This window comes from Danio rerio, chromosome 20, assembly GCF_052040795.2.
Source record: "Danio rerio strain M-AB ecotype USA chromosome 20, GRCz13ab, whole genome shotgun sequence".
Lineage (NCBI taxonomy): Eukaryota > Metazoa > Chordata > Actinopteri > Cypriniformes > Danionidae > Danio > Danio rerio.
This window is the reverse complement of record NC_141040.1, coordinates 56,148,050-56,166,607: the sequence shown is the minus strand read 5'-3', so window position 1 is coordinate 56,166,607 and position 18,558 is coordinate 56,148,050. Positions and strand designations below refer to the sequence as shown.

General features: G+C 34.8%; 1 protein-coding gene and 1 long non-coding RNA gene across 13 annotated transcripts in view; one reads left to right on the top strand and one right to left on the bottom strand.

Annotated features, from left to right (window-relative positions):
- The window catches only part of LOC141379469 (uncharacterized), a 171,322-nt gene that overhangs the window by 98,692 nt on the left and 54,072 nt on the right, over positions 1 to 18,558 (bottom strand). For 2 of the 9 annotated variants that reach the window (XR_015519090.1, XR_015519093.1), the window contains one exon: positions 8,724 to 8,777. The exons of the other annotated variants lie outside the window; for them this stretch is intronic. This is a non-coding gene — a long non-coding RNA (uncharacterized LOC141379469). The remainder of the gene's footprint in view (positions 1 to 8,723; positions 8,778 to 18,558) is intronic. 9 annotated transcript variants of the gene reach the window in all.
- dusp10 (dual specificity phosphatase 10) overlaps positions 16,910 to 18,558 on the top strand; it is a 30,689-nt gene continuing 29,040 nt past the window's right edge. For all 4 annotated transcript variants that reach the window (XR_015518956.1, XR_015518958.1, XR_015518957.1 and 1 more), the window contains exon 1: positions 16,910 to 17,038. The gene's annotated coding sequence lies outside the window, so the exon portion shown is untranslated. The remainder of the gene's footprint in view (positions 17,039 to 18,558) is intronic.

The following is an 18,558-nucleotide window of genomic DNA, read 5'->3' as shown; positions in this document are numbered from 1 at the left end:
GCTCTCCATTAAACAGAAATTGGTGGGGAAAATATATACAGGGGGCTTATAATTCTGACCTCAACTGTATATAATAGCTGCAGATTTCCATTAAGAACAAATGAATTAAACTAGCTTATTATCTCCTTGTTCACTTCTATCCATCCACTTTACTCAGCATGAACGTTGCGTCTTTTTCCCCTAGACATCTTATTTAATCATAACTTAATCCATGAGCGAGGAATTGAATATAGTGGCGGTAACAAACCTCAGTCCTCAGGTTTCCTCAAATCTGCACCATTCCACCGAATATGTTATTATTCAAGCAGCTAGACGTGCATATTTCAGGCCTAAGACTCAAACGCCAGCGCTCGAATGTGTTTGTGATTAATAGCTCATGACAATTTAATGGAGAAACATATAGCCTGGCACCCAGCAGTCACTTTCATAAGTAAATAAGCCCCATTAACACCATATGGTAGCGATGCCACACAAGGCGATTGGCTCCACTTGAACTTAATCACAGCAGTATAAGTCAAAGCGGGAAACATCCTCAAGGTAGCAATTTGAGAGTCACATGAACGCCATATTTCACTATGGCTTTAAAAGAGAAACCACGCTCAGTTAAATTCCTGCCAGCTGCTCAAAGAGGCTTTTATACTGGAGAAGAAATGACGGGGAACACAGAAATAACTGTTCGCTTGATTACAGTGTGACGTCTGTAGTTTCTTGTCATTGCATGTCAATCACGGATAATCGCTATGTTTTTATGATCACGTTGAGAGCATTAAACTGAAGCAATGATGTGAGAAATGTCAACAAATTAGTTCTAAAATGTCTGTATTTAGTACATGAGAATCAAGAGTTATTGGCTTTTTTCTATCCAATTTATGATTCACCAATCAGACGATTCCTTAGCCACTTTAAATACCCTCAGATTGTGGTGGTGGTAGAAGCAGTAGTAGTAGTAGTAGTAGTAGACGTTGTTGTATTAGTTGTAGCAAACGCTATAGTAGTATCAGTAGTGGTAGTCGTTGTAGTAGTATCAGTATTAGTAGACACAGTAGTAGTAGTCGTGGTTGTGGCTGTAGTAGAAGCAGTAGTAGTTGTAATATAAGTAACTTTTTGTAGTAGTAGTTGGTGTAGCACTTGTGATTTATTATTATTGTTGTCAGTTATTACTGTTGTCCTTTCTCTCTTTTTACTCTCATATTTACTATCATACATTAATAAGCATTGTTGTTACTCCCTACCTCTGACTGGTTTCTTTCTATATGTTTTATCTATATCTGTGACACTTGCTTCATTTATTGACTGTTATTGTTCCTAATGTATGTACTCTGACCTGTCCACCAAGTTACCTTTACATGCATACACACACTCACACGCACACACTCACGCACATACCAGTACATGACTATATTGTTGTTGTTTTTGTTTTGTTTTTCGTTTTCTTGTATTTGTATAATTTTATAATAAAATTTTATATTGAAATAATAAATAAATAAATAAATACCCTCAGTTCCATATCACAGCCATCTACATTTTGAAGAATCTCCCAGTCCACCCCTACTCCACCTTTCCTAGATGGGTGGTGCACGGTGGCCCAGTGGTAAGCACTGTTGCCTCACAGCAAGAATCCCACTGGTTCTAATACTTACCAAGCTAGCTGACATTTTTGTGCGGAGTTTACACGTTCTACAAGTGCTCACGTGGGTTTCCTCCCACCGTCCAAAAACATGCAACTTAAGTTAATTGACTAATCCAAATCGGCACCATATAGACATGCTCCTAGTAAAGCCTGGTTTATACTTCTGCGTCAAGTGACCGGCCTAACTCACGGCGCCTGCAACGCACGTAGCTGTGCATTTATACTTCTGCGCGCTGTCTCTGTCGGTCTGCATTAACACTTCCGAAACGCTAGTTGGCAGTGAGGTGTAAATGTTCCTCTGTGTCGAGTTTCTTCGCTGCTGTGTTGCTTTTCCTAAACACTTCCTGGATGTACAAGTGGCTCAAACTCGCTCATTTTGAGGCGGGAACCGGCGGACGTACAACAACTTTAACTATGAGGTAAACACAAAACAAAACTTTCCATCCAGAGCTCCTTCACGGGACTCCACACTTGTAAACAATCGCTCCATCGGGCACGCACCATTCACGCGGCTCTCGGTCCCGCCCAGACTCGTCAGCGCTACCAAGCCGACCAATCCAACACAATCTCACGGCAATTCGTAACTTTTTCATTTAGTGGCTAATTCGTATGAATTCGTACGATCTAATTCGTACAATTTAGTATGATTTGCTTATCCCCCAATGACGGTTGGGGTTAGGGGTGGGGTCAGGTGCCACGCCTCCTTTGTAAAATCGTACCATTTCGTACGACTGAACTCGTACGAATTCGTACGAATTAGCCACTAAACTGGCAAAACGTAAAATACTTACGTTTTCTTGTGAGATCAGGCTGACCAATCACAGAGCTTAAGCTACGCGTCGTTGTGACGTGTAGTTACATTTTTTGAGAGGTGCACGTCAGCGACGCAGACAGCCACGGCGAAGGGCTATGCGTCAGCGCCGTAGCATACGCCGGTGTTTGACGCAGAAGTATAAATCAGCCTTAAGTAGTCATCTCTTTAGAGCAATCACTATCTATTCATTAGCTACTACAGCAGGGGAGTTCTCCAGATCTACCTCAGCTCAGGGTGGGAAGCGGGTGGGAGCCCCGGGCTGGAGGATCTTGTGAGCTCAGGGCTCTCTCCCGGGACAGCATGCCAAACAAGCTTTATAATCAATCATCAGCTAAGTGTGAACTCTTGAAATGTTCACAGTGTCAGTATAACTACTCTAGCCTATATAATGCTGAATCTAATGCAGGAGGGAATCTGATAATGACATGTCTGATTTTATCAGTGAAAAAAATTGTCTAATAATGTTGTCAAAGACAGATTGCAGGCAAATGTCTCAAACATAATAATTCAACTTCAGAATAGAGTTGGGCGATATCCAATTTGGCATCGTACGATCTAATGTTGCGATGGATGATGGCATCGTCATCATAGGTGGAGGTGAATTAATTATTATTATTAAGTAGGATATTGTTTTGTATTGTTTTTTTAGGTCTCCTCTAGCTTTCGTCATGAGCCACGGCTGTGTTAAAAATGACATCAATGTTTTCAAAGGGAATGCAATTGTCGATATGAAGATCGCTAAAACGGAGCAGTAAAATACTTTGAAAGAAAATTATACCTAAGAAAGATGACTTTTAATGCTTTTTTAAACAATCCGAGTTTGAATGTGGAATGGTTGAAATGAATAGGGCAAAGGAGGAAAAACAGGGAATAGAACACAACCTGAAACTATGCTCCTAACTGCATCTCTAGAGGTGTAGTTACAAGTGTACAAGTTTTTGACGAAGTTTGCGAATGTTCGTTGGAGTAATAGATTTGGGAAATGCCAAATCAACAACCTATGTTTGTAACGACCCAACTTGCGACCTTAGTTGGCTAACGATGGTTTCTGAAATGCACCCCAGAACAGTAAGTCGACAGCGGCCTCTGGTGGATTTACGCAAGAACAGCAGGCACGTATGGCACTCGTGAGAGAAGTTTGAGATCTGAATAAGCGCACACAGTGGCCTCTGGTGGATTCGTGAAAACGAAAACTGAAGAAAAAAAAAACTATCTGCTGGGATGTTTTTGGACTCATCACGCGATTAAAAAAATATCGCTGTTAATCTATTCTCAAAGTTGGGTTTGGAGCTGGGCCTATTCTATGATGACTTTTACCTTGATATTTTAGTGCGGATGTATACCTGACCGGTGAGTCGTATGACAAAAAAGTGCTTACGTGGACATCTGTAGTCTAGTTATTTGCCTTAGAAGACAATAATATAATTAAGGTCATTACATGAAGTGCTTTCATCTAAGAAGTGCTTTTCATCTTTATCTATCTTATTGTACATCATTTATTTTCATCACCAATGATCACAGTAGAACAGTTTCTCAAGCAGTTTGTGATGCATTTTAGAAACAGGAGATGAGCCCCTGGTCTAATGCGCCACCTGGCTTGAGAAACCCGTTCTCAAAGACCTACTTTTAGTGATTATTTGGGTAGCACACATATTCTGAATGCCTTTGACAGAATTCAAATGAGCCATTTTAATCTAGATTAATTCCAAGATTACAGTGAGATTCATCTAGATTTAAAAAAGAAAACATCAATGCCCCACCTATAAATTATTATTGCAACATCATAGAAAGGGAAAGCATATCATTTTGTGTATTATAATATTTTCCAAAAAATATTTAATGTGTGTATAACAAATACGAATAAATGTGTATATATATATATATATATATATATATATATATATATATATATATATATATATATATATATATATATATATATATATATATATATATATATATATATATATAAAATAACTTTTATGCCATTGTGTCAATGATATTATAATTTTATATACTTTAAATGTGATACACTTTTAAATTATTACGTTATACATCACACACATATTATATACTCTCTCTTCATGCATTGTTAATTATATTAAAATGTTATAATTATAATAAAAATAAGCATTATTATTATATAAATTATTTAACAACATACACTTGTATTTAAAAATAATTCAAATATCCCATACATACATTAAGAAATAGAACAGAAATTATAATCTCATATTTACTCACAATCTCTAAATCAAACAACCTGAATATAAAGAGAGATTTCAGAATGATGGCTTTTTTTTAATACTCAACATGGGTAAGAATGACCATTTAATTCATTCATTCATTCATTTTCCTTCGGCTAACTTCTTTTATTCATCAAGGGGCGCCACAGTGGAATGAACCGCCAACGTATCCAGCATACTGTATGTTTTACGCAGAGGACACCCTTACAGCTGCAACCCAGTACTGAGAAACACCCACACTCATTCATACACTCATACACCACGGCCAATATAGTTTACTCAATTCCCCTATAGTGCATGTGTTTGGACTGTGTGGGAAACCGGAGCACCTGGAGGAAACCCGGAGAGAACATGCAAACTCCACACAGAAATACCAACTGTCCCAGCCAGGATTAAAAACTCTGCATTTTCCATTGCAAAGAACGATTGTGGTTAATATTAGTCTGTAAAAACATGTTCATATGCAAACAGTATTCTAAAAACGCATTATTATATGTACTGTACTATTGTTGTTACAAGCCAAAACTCAAAATACAGCTGCAAAAATGAGCACTGCACAATAATCTTGCTTTAACACCCGAGTTCCTCCAGGATCTGATTTGTCAAATGTGAAATGTTAATGGTAAAATGCTCTTTTTTTGGGTTAGTTCAGAAACTCCCTGTGCTGCCATCGATGAATCAAAATCCAGCTGCTGTGGAAAAAAAAAAAGAAAAAAAAAGTGGAAACTGAATCATCACTTTTAGCAGAGCGCGACAAAAAAAAAGAAGTCACAGTCACGTAAAACTCATTGCACAGATTTGATATGCAGCAGTAAATTGGAGAAAATTATTCATTTGAGATGAGGGCCTGCTAAATCTATCAGAGTGTTATTGTAAGAGGCACTAAATAATGAAATAAATGTTCACGGCCTTCAGAAAGCTGTACGCCACGATATCTGCTTTTTCACACTGAGAGATTTAACAGTGGTTTGCATTAACGTCAGATCATATATCAGCACTTCTAGTTTACATTAAGGGTATTAACATCAGCGCAGATCATTTTACCTCGGCTCGTTCTGGTGCTCATTTGGGCCAAAACGATCAAATCGGCTAATGAAAATATAAAACAGACAGGACAGAATCAGTACACAATTATTTGCAGCAGTGGTTCGTGTGTAGGCCTGTGAGGATAAATAATATTTGTTGTGCAATATATTGTAAGAGAAATCATTGTGGTAGGTGATAATAGCAACACAAGGTCATTTAAAAAGCATGCTTCAGCCTACATTTTTGCCAAACGTAAAATACATTGCTTTACGTACATTTTGTTGTACGTTTCAGATGAAAAATCAACTAGAGGGCGCTGTGTACATTTTTACAAATCTGAAATGCATTTTTTTGAGTATGTTTTGTTGTACATTTCAGATAAAAACCCACTAGAGGGCATTCTCCACATTTTTGTGCATCTGAAATAAACACTTGGGGTTTGTTTTGACAAATCCACTAGAGGGCGCTGTATACATTTTTTTCGAATATGTAATATGTTACTTAGGGTTTGTTTTGTTGTACGTTTCAGATGACAAATCCACTAGAGGGCGCTGTCTACATTTTTGCAAATTTGAAATACGCTACTTGAGGTACATTGTGTTATACGCTTCAGATGACACATCCACTAGAGGGTGCGGTCTAAATTTTTCGAATCTGAAATACGTAACTTAGGGTTTGTTTTGTTGTACATTTCAGATGACAAATCCACTAGAGGGTGCTGTCTACATTTTTTTTAAATCTGAAATACGTTACTTAGGGTTTTTGTTTTGCTGTATGTTTCTGATGACAGATCCACTAGAGGGTGCTGTCTACATTTTTGCAAATTTTAAATACGCTACTTGAGGTACATCATGTTGTACATTTCAGATGAAAAATCAACTAGGGGGCGCTGTGTACATTTTTACAAATCTGAAGTGCATTTCTTTGAGTATGTTTTGTTGTACATTTCAGATAAAAACCCACTAGAGGGCGTTCTCCACATTTTTGTGCATCTGAAATGAACACTTGATGTTTGTTTTGACAAATCCACTAGAGGGCGATGTATACATTTTTTCGAATATGAAATATGTTACTTGGGTTTTTTATTGTATGTTTCAGATGACAAATCCACTAGAGGGCGCTGCATACATTTTTTTTTCAAATATGTAATATGTTACTTAGGGTTTGTTTAGTTGTACGTTTCAGATGACAAATCCACTAGAGGGCGCTGTCTACATTTTTGCAAATTTGAAATACGCTACTTGAGGTACATTGTGTTATACGTTTCAGATGACACATCCACTAGAGGGTGCGGTATACATTTTTTCGAATCTGAAATACGTTACTTAAGGTTTGTTTTGTTGTACGTTTTAGAAAACAAATCCACTAGAGGGCGCTGTCTACATTTTTCGAATCTGAAATACGTTACTTGAGGAACATTGTGTTATACGCTTCAGATGACAAATCCACTAGAGGGTGCGGTATACATTTTTTCGAATCTGAAATACACTACTTAGGGTTTGTTTTGTTGTACGTTTCAGATGACAAATCCACTAGAGGGCGCTGTATACATTTTTTAGAATCTGAAATACGTTACTTAGGGTTTGTTTTGTTGTATGTTTCAGATGACAGATGCACTAGAGGGCGCTGTCTACATTTTTGCAAATTTTAAATACGCGACTTGAGGTACATTGTGTTAAACGCTTCAGATGAAAAATCCACTAGAGAGCGATGTCTACATTTATGTGAATTTGATATGCGTTACTTAGGGTTTGTTTTGTTGTACATTTCAGATGAAAAATGCAAAAGAGGGTGCTGTCTACAATTTTACAAATCCAAAATACATCACTTGGGGTGTGCTTTGTTGCACGTTTCAGATGAATATCCGCTGTCAACATTTTTGTGAATTTGACATGCATTACTTAGGCTACATTTTGTTGCACGTTTCAGACAAAATAGCCACAAGAGGGCACTGTCTACATTGACAAATCTGAAATGCATTGGACTGTTGGTGTGCTGACAGTAACAGAGTTGAAAAACATTGACCAGGAGTACATTTTGCCTCACGTTACAGATGAGGGCGCTGTCTACATTTTTGTGAATCTGCTGCCCAGCGGGACATTATAAATGTATATAAATCAGTGCTTAATTTGAGCCAGATCATGTTCTGGGATATGTCACATATTCGTGATTTGTGTGTATATATAATATGTATAACATTCGTGATGTGTGTGTGTGTGTGTGTGAGTGAGTGAGAGAGAGAGAGAGAGAGAGAGAATGAGTGCAGTGAATGCTGTGTGGACTGTGTTCGCGTACGCATGACGGTAGTCAGGTGCTAGTCCAAGCAAAATTCACTTTACCTATAAGTCCTGAACAATATTTTCAACCAATCATCTTTCTTGCATTTACAATCACTCTCATTGTTTGGTGGTTATTGTTTCGCGTGCAGTGAGCAAAAAGAAATTAAAGTGATGTGTCACAGCTAAGGAACTCGGTGCAGCCTAATGTAATCGCATGCAGCCACACATCGACAACTGTCCATCGGTAATAAGAGTCCCCGGTAACCCGGGCCAATTATAGAGTCGCACCGTTATTCCTGGGTAATTTGCATCGCTTTACCTGCATTGTATTTGCATCGTCTGACACAATGAACATTTCTGTATATATTTCTGTATGATGTAAAAGTTGTCAGAACAAATTACAACAACACACTGTTGCTTTTTCCTGTACTAACAACAGCACGGCAGATAACAGTAAATCTAATTATAATTATTATTACTGTTTATCACTGATTAATTTTCTTACACATTTTTTTATGTTTGTTTTTTTCATTTTATTTTGTGTTAAAAAATTCCAATCTTCTCAAATCTCTTTATTTTTATTTTTAAGCACAAAATAAGATGAAAAAATAAATAAATTAGATAATTAATAATTAATAATAATTATTAAAACCTCCAGGTAAATTGAGTTTGAGACCTTAAAACAATCTTAAATGATTGTTCTGATAATTCCAGTCTCTTATACTCACTGTAATTCTCCTCTTTTCCAGCAGAGGGATCGCTGTATGACACTCTCAGAGCACCTACAGTAGAGACATTATATGAGTGCACATTATTAAAGTCATGTCAGCATCTCAGGCTATATTCACTGTAAACACATTATACAACGGGGCAGTTGTGGTTTAATAGGATTGAGGTAAAAGGATGGTTTAAGGATGGTAATCAAAATGTTTAATTCCTGGTCCCAGCAGTTTGAACAAATCACACTTTTTCCATCTTCGATATAGCTGAGGGTTGTGAATTGTATTATAGGATGTTGATCTCTGCTCTGTCGACTTTTGATGTTGTAAATTCAACTCTACAGTTTAACAAAGTGACTTTTATTGACATTTTAGTTGTTTGAAATAATATAACGTATGAGAAATAATACATAAGTCTGTAAAATAACAGAAAATGTGCCGCAGTTTATTAAAAGATGTTTGTAGCGTAATATACAACACCAACCCAGACAATATATAGGCTTCCAAACTATTACACACGCTCAATAAAGTTACTTGTCAACACTGAAAAAATGATGTCTGCAAAACTGTTGCAAACAATTTATTTGTGTTGAATTTAAACAAACAAATTAAGCTTAATAAAATCAACTAAATTTGTTTGTTTAAATTCAGCCCAAATAAATAGTTAACATTAAAAAAAATTAAGTAAATCCAAGGAATCATCTCTGAATATTTTTTTTTCAGTAAAGGTTTACAAATTTGTTGGAGGAAAGATTAAGCTTTTTATGCAGCAACAATGCAAATCCCCTAAAATTCAACGTCTCAATTTGTTTCTCCGTTCGCAAAGCACCACAGACGGTTCACGTCCTACACAGCATCTTGACATGCGATGAGTCTGCGCTTTACAATAACACTCGTTTTTCTGCCAGCCGAGAATGCAAACGCTAATCCAGACGCGAGCTGAAATTTACGCTCGCTCTCCTATAAACTCAATGACACACAGAGTGTTTCTGTTTACTGGAGTCATTGAGCAGCTCTTCTATAATAGGCAATGGGGATTGTGTGTTTTATTTAAGGAAGGTGTAAATAATAATTGTTTTACGGCACAGGTTGTGGAGACGGTTAACATGATCTGTCAGGGACTGATGTGGCCCATATGTTCTCCAACAGGTGGCCTAATGGTTAACTGAGATGACCCGAGATGGTAACTGATAGGCCGTAGGTTTAATTCCCATGAGTGCTGATATATAAACAGTCAGCAGCACTGACAACACCCAATAATAAATGCAGTTTAGCCGAGAACACCAATGCAGCTATGTTTCTATCTGCTTAGTTTAATGCGCATTTTGGATTATTAAATGTAAACAAAGCTTAATGAAAATGCCATGAAATATGCATCTAAAACAACACATGCAAAACTGAGTACGGTCGACTTTTTATCCGATGAGAAATTAACTACAATGGAAACACACTGACTGCACTGTAAAATCCAGCAGTTCATTTAATTGGGTGAAATGACTTTATCGGACTTACGTTTTTAAACTTAAGTGGATTGAACATAAAACAATTTAGTCCCACAAAAAAACTCAAGAATTGTGTTGATTCAACTCATTTTAAATAAGTAGTTTGAACAAGCAGCAAAAATCTTTTTCTGAGTGCAAAGCAACAATTAGCTGTGTTTCGATCTGCTTATTTTTATGCACATTTTGAAATATTGAATTAAAAATGCTTAATGTAAATGCCAATATGCGCATAAATGATGAGTATATGCATAAAAATGCTTGTGGAAAACTGAGTTTGTTCAACTTTTATCTGTTAAGAAAATTGTGCATCAACTACAATGGAAACACATTTACTGCTCTGTAAAATCAAGTTAAATAAAATGAGTTCACTTGACTCAAATTTTAAACTTAAGTGGATTGAACATAAAACAATTTAATCCCACAAAAAACTGAAGAATTGTGTTGATTCAACTCATTTTAAATAACTAGTTTGAACAAGCAGCAAAAATCTTTTTCTGAGTGCAATGCAACAATTAGCTATGTTTCGATCTGCTTATTTTATGCACATTTTGAAATATTGAATTAAAAATGCTTATGGAAATGCCAATATGCGCTTAAATGTTGAAAACATGCATTAAAAACAGATGCGCAAAACTGTCTCCCTAAATTTTTTACCGGATAAGAAAAATTGTTCATAAACTACAATGGAAATACAATTACTACACTGTAAAATCAAATAATTAGGTAAAATGAGTTCACTTGACTTACAATTTTTAACTTAAGAATTTTTTACTTAAGTAGTCCTTTAAAAAACCTCAGGAATTGTGTTGGAGCTCATTTTAAATAAGTAGTTTGAACAAGCAGAAAAAATATTATTTTTTGAGTGCAATTCTACTTTTCCATCTGCTTATTTTTATTCACATTTTGCAATATCGGATTTTAAAATTCTTAATGTAAAGGCCAATATGCGCATAAATAATAAAAATATGCATTAAGAAAAGCGCATGTGGAAAATGGAGTACTTCACCTTTTTATCCGATAAAAAAACTGTGCATAAACTACAGTAGAAACATTTACTGCACTGTAAAATCAAGTTAATTAAGAAAAATAAATTCACTTCACCTACATTTTTTTATTCAAGTTATTCACCCAAAAATCTCAATAATTGTGTTAGTTCAACTCATTTTAAAAAGTAATTAAAAATTTTTTTTGAGCACAATGCAACATCTAGCTGCATTTCTATGCTTCTTTTTATGCATATTTTGCAAAACTGGACTAAAAATTTCTTAATGTAAATGCCAATATGCGCATAAATAATAAAAAATATTTGCATAAAAACATGTGCAAAACTGAGTATGTTCACCTTTTTATTTACATTTTTTACTTAGGTGGACTGACCATAAAACAGTTAAGTAGTCCCCAAAATACTCAAAATTTGAGCTGGTTTAGCTCATTTTTAAAAAGTAGTTTCAACAAGCAGCAAAAAAAATTAAAAATTTCAGTGCAATGCGACAACTAGCAACGTTTCTATTCACTTATTTTTATATGCATTTTAAAACATTGAATAAAACATGCTTAATAGAAATACCAAGACCAGTGGTGTAAAGTAACTAATTACAAATACTCAAACTACTGTAACCGAGCTGTTTGTTTGTTTTTTTTCTTTCAGGAATTGTAATTTACTTAATAGTTTTAATAAAAATCTTCTTTCCCTGTAGTACATGTTTAGTGCTATATCTGTACTATTATATCACTATTTTTTCTTATGGGGATTAAAAAAAAAAACAGTCCTGTGATTCATGTCCAATCAAATCGCTCATAGAAGGTAAATCACATCATGAACTACCTCAAGACATGGACTATCATAATTTCAGCAAACTGTTTGGAAGCATTATAAGTGTTCAAGAAGATGTCCAAAATCTGTACATGCATTGACCCAGAGACTGTTTAAATGCATGACACTGATGAGAAGTTGACGGATGTTTACTGTATAATGACAGAAATGGCCTTAAACACCCAGCAGGTACAGGACGTCAACATGACGTCAGATTGACGTTGTACCCCAACGTCATGAGGACATTGCATTTTGTCTGGAAATGAAAATCATGTTGACGTCAGAACCCAACGTCAGGCTAATGTCAATATCCAAAGTCCAACCAAATATCAACGTCTAATTTTTTTACAGGTTGACGTTACCACTATGACGTCTATCAGATGTTCAATTTTGGTTGCCATACCATACCTAATGAAATAATGTCAGTATTTGGCATCAATATGATGGTTTAAGATGTTGGCTCGACTTTGGTCACTTTTTCACAAAACTAAAAAAAAAAATAAAAAATCAACCAAAAATCCACATCATTTGATGTCATTATTGGACGTCAAAATAATGTTGTCCTTAGATGCTGGCTAGATATTGAATTTTGGTCACCTGACATCACAATCTATATCTAACCTACAGTATAATTAACGTTTTATGATGTTGTGTGCCTGCTGGGCAATAACTAAATGCACTACAGAATGTTACGTTTACACACATCCAAAAATTGCATGTAAACGCATCAACTTTTTTTACAGCGTATGACTCACTACTCTTGAGTACTTCTGAAAAGTCATACTTAAGTAAAAGTATCATTACTTGCCTAAAAAAAAAGTGCAAGTAGAGTAAAAGTATCTGGTGTAAATATTACTCAGCGTTTATATATAGACTTTGCAAAACTCTTTTCACCACTGGCCAAGATGCACGTAGAAGTTGAAAATTTGCATTAAAAAAATGCATGTGCCAAAATGGAGTATGCTTAACTTAAGAACAATTGGCATGAACTAAAATAGACTCCACTGTAAAATCGAGTAGTGCAATTAATAAAATTAAATGAGTCCATTTGACTTACAGTTGAAGTCAGAATTATTAGCCCTCCTGACTTATTAGCGCCCCTGTTTATTTTTTTCCCTAATTTCTGTTTAATGGAGGGAAGATTGTTTCAGCACGTTTCTAAGCATAATAGTTTTAAAAACTTATTTCTAATAACTAATTTATTTCATCTTTGCCATGATGACAGTGAATAATATTTTACTTGATATTTTTCAAGACACTTCTATACAGCTTAAAGTGACATTTAAAGGCTTAACTAGGTTAATTAGGTTAAATAGGCAAGTTAGGGTAATTAGGCAAGTTATTGTATAACGATGGTTTGTTCTTTACGCTTTCGAAAAAAAAATTAACTTAAAAGGGCTGATAATTTTGTCCCAAAAATGGCTTTAAATAAATTTTAAACTGCTTTTTTTCTTGCCGAAATAAAACAAATAAGACTTTCTCCAGAAGAAAAAATATTATCAGACATACTGTGAAAATTTCCTTGCTCTGTTAAACATCATTTGTGAAATATTTACAAAAGAAGAAAAAAAAATCAAAAGGGGGCTAATAATACTGACTTCAACTGTACATTATTAAAAGTAAGATTTAAAAATGCTTGAATTCCAATATGCGCTTAAGTTTTGTGCATGTACAAAACTGATTATGTTCAACTAATAGAAACACATTTACTGCACTGTAAAATCATTTCTTTCCAGTACATTATATTGTCCAATTTAATCGCATTTTTTTTTTTTTTTGGGAACAAAAAAGTGAATATCATGATTTTTACAACACTAAATGTCAGAATATAATTTGTGGGGTTTACATGTCAATATAGTGTCTGAGAAATATAGAACAAGAGTAGTGAGGTTACATACATTAAAGAGTCTAAAGATCACACGCAGCCCCAAAAAACTAATCATTATTTTAATTTAAAATTATTTTACATTGTATCATTTTATTCTAAATTATTATCAATTAAACGTTTTTATGATTTAACTACATTTTAATAGTCAACGTGACTCTACAATTTTGTACTGAAGTCTTCTCCTAAGGTATAAAATAACATTTCAATAATTTAGCAATTAAGCTGACTCTTTGAGGGTTAATGATTAAATGACATTTTATTGTTATTGTTTTTATGGTTATAATGAAATTACAGCTTTCAACAACAGCAAAAAAGCCGCACAATTTGGAAACGTAAAAAAATCAATAAAAAGGAAAGATCCCTCTTTTAATAAACAATATTCTGTCATGACACAAGATGGCGGTACAGTTTCACAATCACGAGGCCTCCATTCACAATCTGAAGCTTCACTTTCTGTGTATAGTTTCCATTTTTCTCCTTTTTTATTAACATTTCACATTTTATACAGCATTATCCCTGAATTTCACATGCTCCTCCACATTGTCATTCATAAAGGATCAAATCTCATAAAGGATCAAATCTTAGACTGGAAACGCGATCAAACTGCAGTAATGATGAGATTTCATCACATCTGCGGCTTTATTTTTAACAACACAAATGGCAAAACTCATTTTTCCACATATCTATATATATATACACATGTATATTCCACAATTCCAGCGTTATGGATGTGACATTTGTAAAAACTTAGAACATAAATTCCCATAGAAAGTATACATCAACAATATATTGAAACTTCTGTTTATATTTTTCAGAACAACTGACCACACAGTAAAGGGACCAGAAAATATGAAGCTGTGAACATTTTTTTGTACTTTAAATGAGGAAAATAAACATGCGTTATGGATGCAACCAAACCTACTTTGTAAAAATTCTGTGAATTAAACCCCAAAAGTTTGTACCCCCTGTACAAACCCCAAAAGTAATGCTAATCATAAGAAGAAGAGTTGCTCGCTATAGAACAAACACGATTGATTTTATTTTATTTCATACTTTGCATTTATAAAGGAAAAGCTTCGTTATGAATGCGACACTTCTCCATTATGGAAGTAACCGATGTGAAACTCATACGTGATATATATATATATATACACACACACACACACACACACACACACACACACAGTTGAAGTCAGAATTATTAGCTCTCCTGACTTATTAGCGCCCCTGTTTATTTTTTCCCTAATTTCTGTTTAATGGAGGGAAGATTGTTTCCACACATTTCTAAACATAATAGTTTTAGAAACTTATTTCTAATAACTGATTTATTTCATCTTTGTCATGATGACAGTAAATAATATTTTACTTGATATTTTTCAAGACACTTCTATACAGCTTAAAGTGACATTTAAAGGCTTAACTAGGTTAATAAGGTGAACTAGGTAGGTTAGGGTAATTAGGCAAGTTATTCTATACTGATGGTTTGTTCTTAAAAAAATAACTTAAAGGGGCTAATAATTTTGTCCCAAAATGTTTTATTTTTTTTTATTAAAAACTGCTTTTATTCTAGCCGAAATAAAACAAATAAATAAAAATATTAGCAGACATAATGTGAAAATTTCCTTGCTCTGTTAAACATAATTTGGGGGGGGGGGGGGGGAATCAAAAGGGGGCTAATAATTCTGACTTAAACTGTATATATATATATATATATATATATATATATATATATATATATATATATATATATATATATATATATATATATATATATATATATATATTAATTCATTTTTTTAGCTTAGTCCCTTTATTAATCAGAGGTCACCACAGCACAATGAACTGCCAACTATCCAGCATATGTTTTACACAGCGGATACCATTCCAGCCGCAACCTATCAACACCCATACACTCTCGTTAGACTGACCCAGCCAAGGCTCGAACCAGCATTTATTTATAATATATACATATAATTAATCAATTTCAGTGTTGGGAAAAAAAAGTTATATATTACAATTTTACGTCTACCTTATCTCTTTAAAAAAGCTAATTACAATAAAATAACATAGCACATTTATATTCACATTGCATCCTTAAAAAGTAACTAACACAATTAGTTAAGTTTTATTTATTTTTTAGGTGACTACAGATTGTATGTTACTTTTTTGCCAAAGTTTAACTGTATATATATATATATATGTGCAGTTAAAGTCAGAATTATTAGTCCCTGTTTATTTTTCCCCCAATTTCTGTTTAACAGAGAGCAGATGTTTTCAAAACATTTCTAATCATAATAGTTAATAACTCATCTCTAATAACTGATTTATTTTTTATTCGCCATGATGACATTAAATTGTTTTTAAAAAATTAAAAACTGCTTTTATTCTAGCCAAAATAAAACAAATAAGACTTTATCCAGAAGAAAAAAATATAATCATACATACTGTAAACATTTCCCTGCTCCGTTAAACAGCATTTAGGAAATACTTAAAAAAATTCAGACTTCAACTGTGTGCGTGTATATATATATATATATATACATATAGTATATATATATACATATATATATATATATATATATATGTATAGTTTTAGTAACCATTTTTTTCCTTATTCACACTTGTGTCCTGTCATTCTAACGTTTTTTTGTTTTGTTTTGTAATTTTGTAATTGTTACTTTTTTATTTTGTTGAACTAGTATTAATTGTTTTTATGTTTATTATTTTTTATAAATATTTTAGCTATTACTTTTATACACTTTTTATTTCATTTTTATATCATTTTCAGCGCGTTCACATTCGTCCCCGTCTCTTTAATCCGGTTTCAGCGAACTGTCCTCTGATTGGCTCTCAATGACATCACCCTGCACTTCCTGCTCTCCGCCCATCTTGGCTCCGCCGCTGCTCTCCAGTGCGGTGCTCCATTGGCTCAAACTCCCGTCAGTCTGAAGTGATACTAGTGCAGACCCGCTACAAACTCCAAATACAGCCCAGAACACACAGCAAAGCAGGACGGGAGGAAAATGTTGCGGTTCTCCAGCGCCGGGACCGGCTGAACGGCTCAGACTGATCAATAACTGAAACTGCGGAGGAAAACACGGCTGAAACACACACATTTAACGTGAGTGTAACCCTCATATTAAACTATCCGGAGTTGTTAAAATCGCCAAGCAGATGACAGTGGTACAGTCCCACCCAAAACAGACCTATAGGTTGTGTTATAGATGCTGCTTTGACCTGATGTGAAACTTAATTAGCATGCATTACTGTTATCAGCCTGAAGTTGAGTGATGATATTCCTCCTGTGCTGTTCAGTGAAGAGGATCTCTGTATTGCATGCATTGTCACTGCATGAAATAATGATGATGTCTAGCCTTAGATGCAGAATTCTTCCATATTTTATTCCCAGCACGTCCACATGCTGTGTTCGGGATTATAGGCTGTGTGCTCTTTTGAATGTGATGGGGTCGTGGAAGTGTCTCGTGCAATCAGATGCATGCTTCAGAGAATGGATCATGTAGATGTGGAAATGAGATTTGTGTGCAAGCCGGATATCTCAAAGTTCTGCACATCTCCTGTCACTTATGCACTGGCTTGCTGATGGAGTGCGTTGAGTAATGTGAGTGACAGTGTGGTTAACAGACATCCTGCATTTACATCCAAAATCATGCACAAAAATAAATATATATACAAGCAAAACTAGCCAACAAAAAGCTCTGTAGGTTCAGTCCTGGCCTGTGCATGGAGAGTACAGACTGTTCATATGCATGCAGAACATTTGGATGTTAAAAAAAAAAAAAGAGCCCTGAAAGTTCTGCATGTCCTTCATCAGTTATACATATGTCAGATAGGTTATTTTAACACTATTCTTCAAGTTTACACCAAAGTCCGTGCATAAAAAGCTCTGAATGTTATTGCCGAACCTTTGCATTAAGAGTACAGAGTGTCTGTTGGCATTCAGAATGTATAGATGCAATCTATACAGCTGTTGTTCTCAAAGTTTGAAGCATATCCTGGCACTTGCATGCTTGCTGATTGAATATTTAGTGTTGTTTAAGCTAAAAAATATATATATAAAAATAAAAAACACTATACAGTGTCAGTGCAGATACACACACAGTTTTAGTTCAGGCTGTTCCTATTTGGGACATGTACAACTACCTGACAAAAGTCTGGTCGCCTATCCAAGTTTTGGGAACAGCAAATAATAACCTGACGTCTAGTTGATCATTTGGTGTCAGAAGTGTCTTATATGAAAAGCAAAGTCCTCTAGATGACGCTTACTTGAGCACAATAAAATATGATCATGTCTTGATTATTAATGATTTCATTAGGAGAGTAAGGTCTGACTTTACTTAGATTAAAGTCTCATCACTGAACAGAAAAAATGTCCAGTATAGAATATAAAGTCCTGCTGCAGTGGAGACAGAATGAATATTGTGTCTGACTCCATCATGAGCTTGGAGGACTGCATCCATACATCTCTGACATGACTCAAATCACTGATTAATAAAGTCATCTGGAATGAAGAAGAAAGCGTTCCTGCAGGACTCCCAGAGTTCATCAAGAGTCTTTGTGTTCATCTTCAACTCCTCCTCCTTCATCATGCTCAATAATGTTCATTTCTGGTGACTGGGCTGG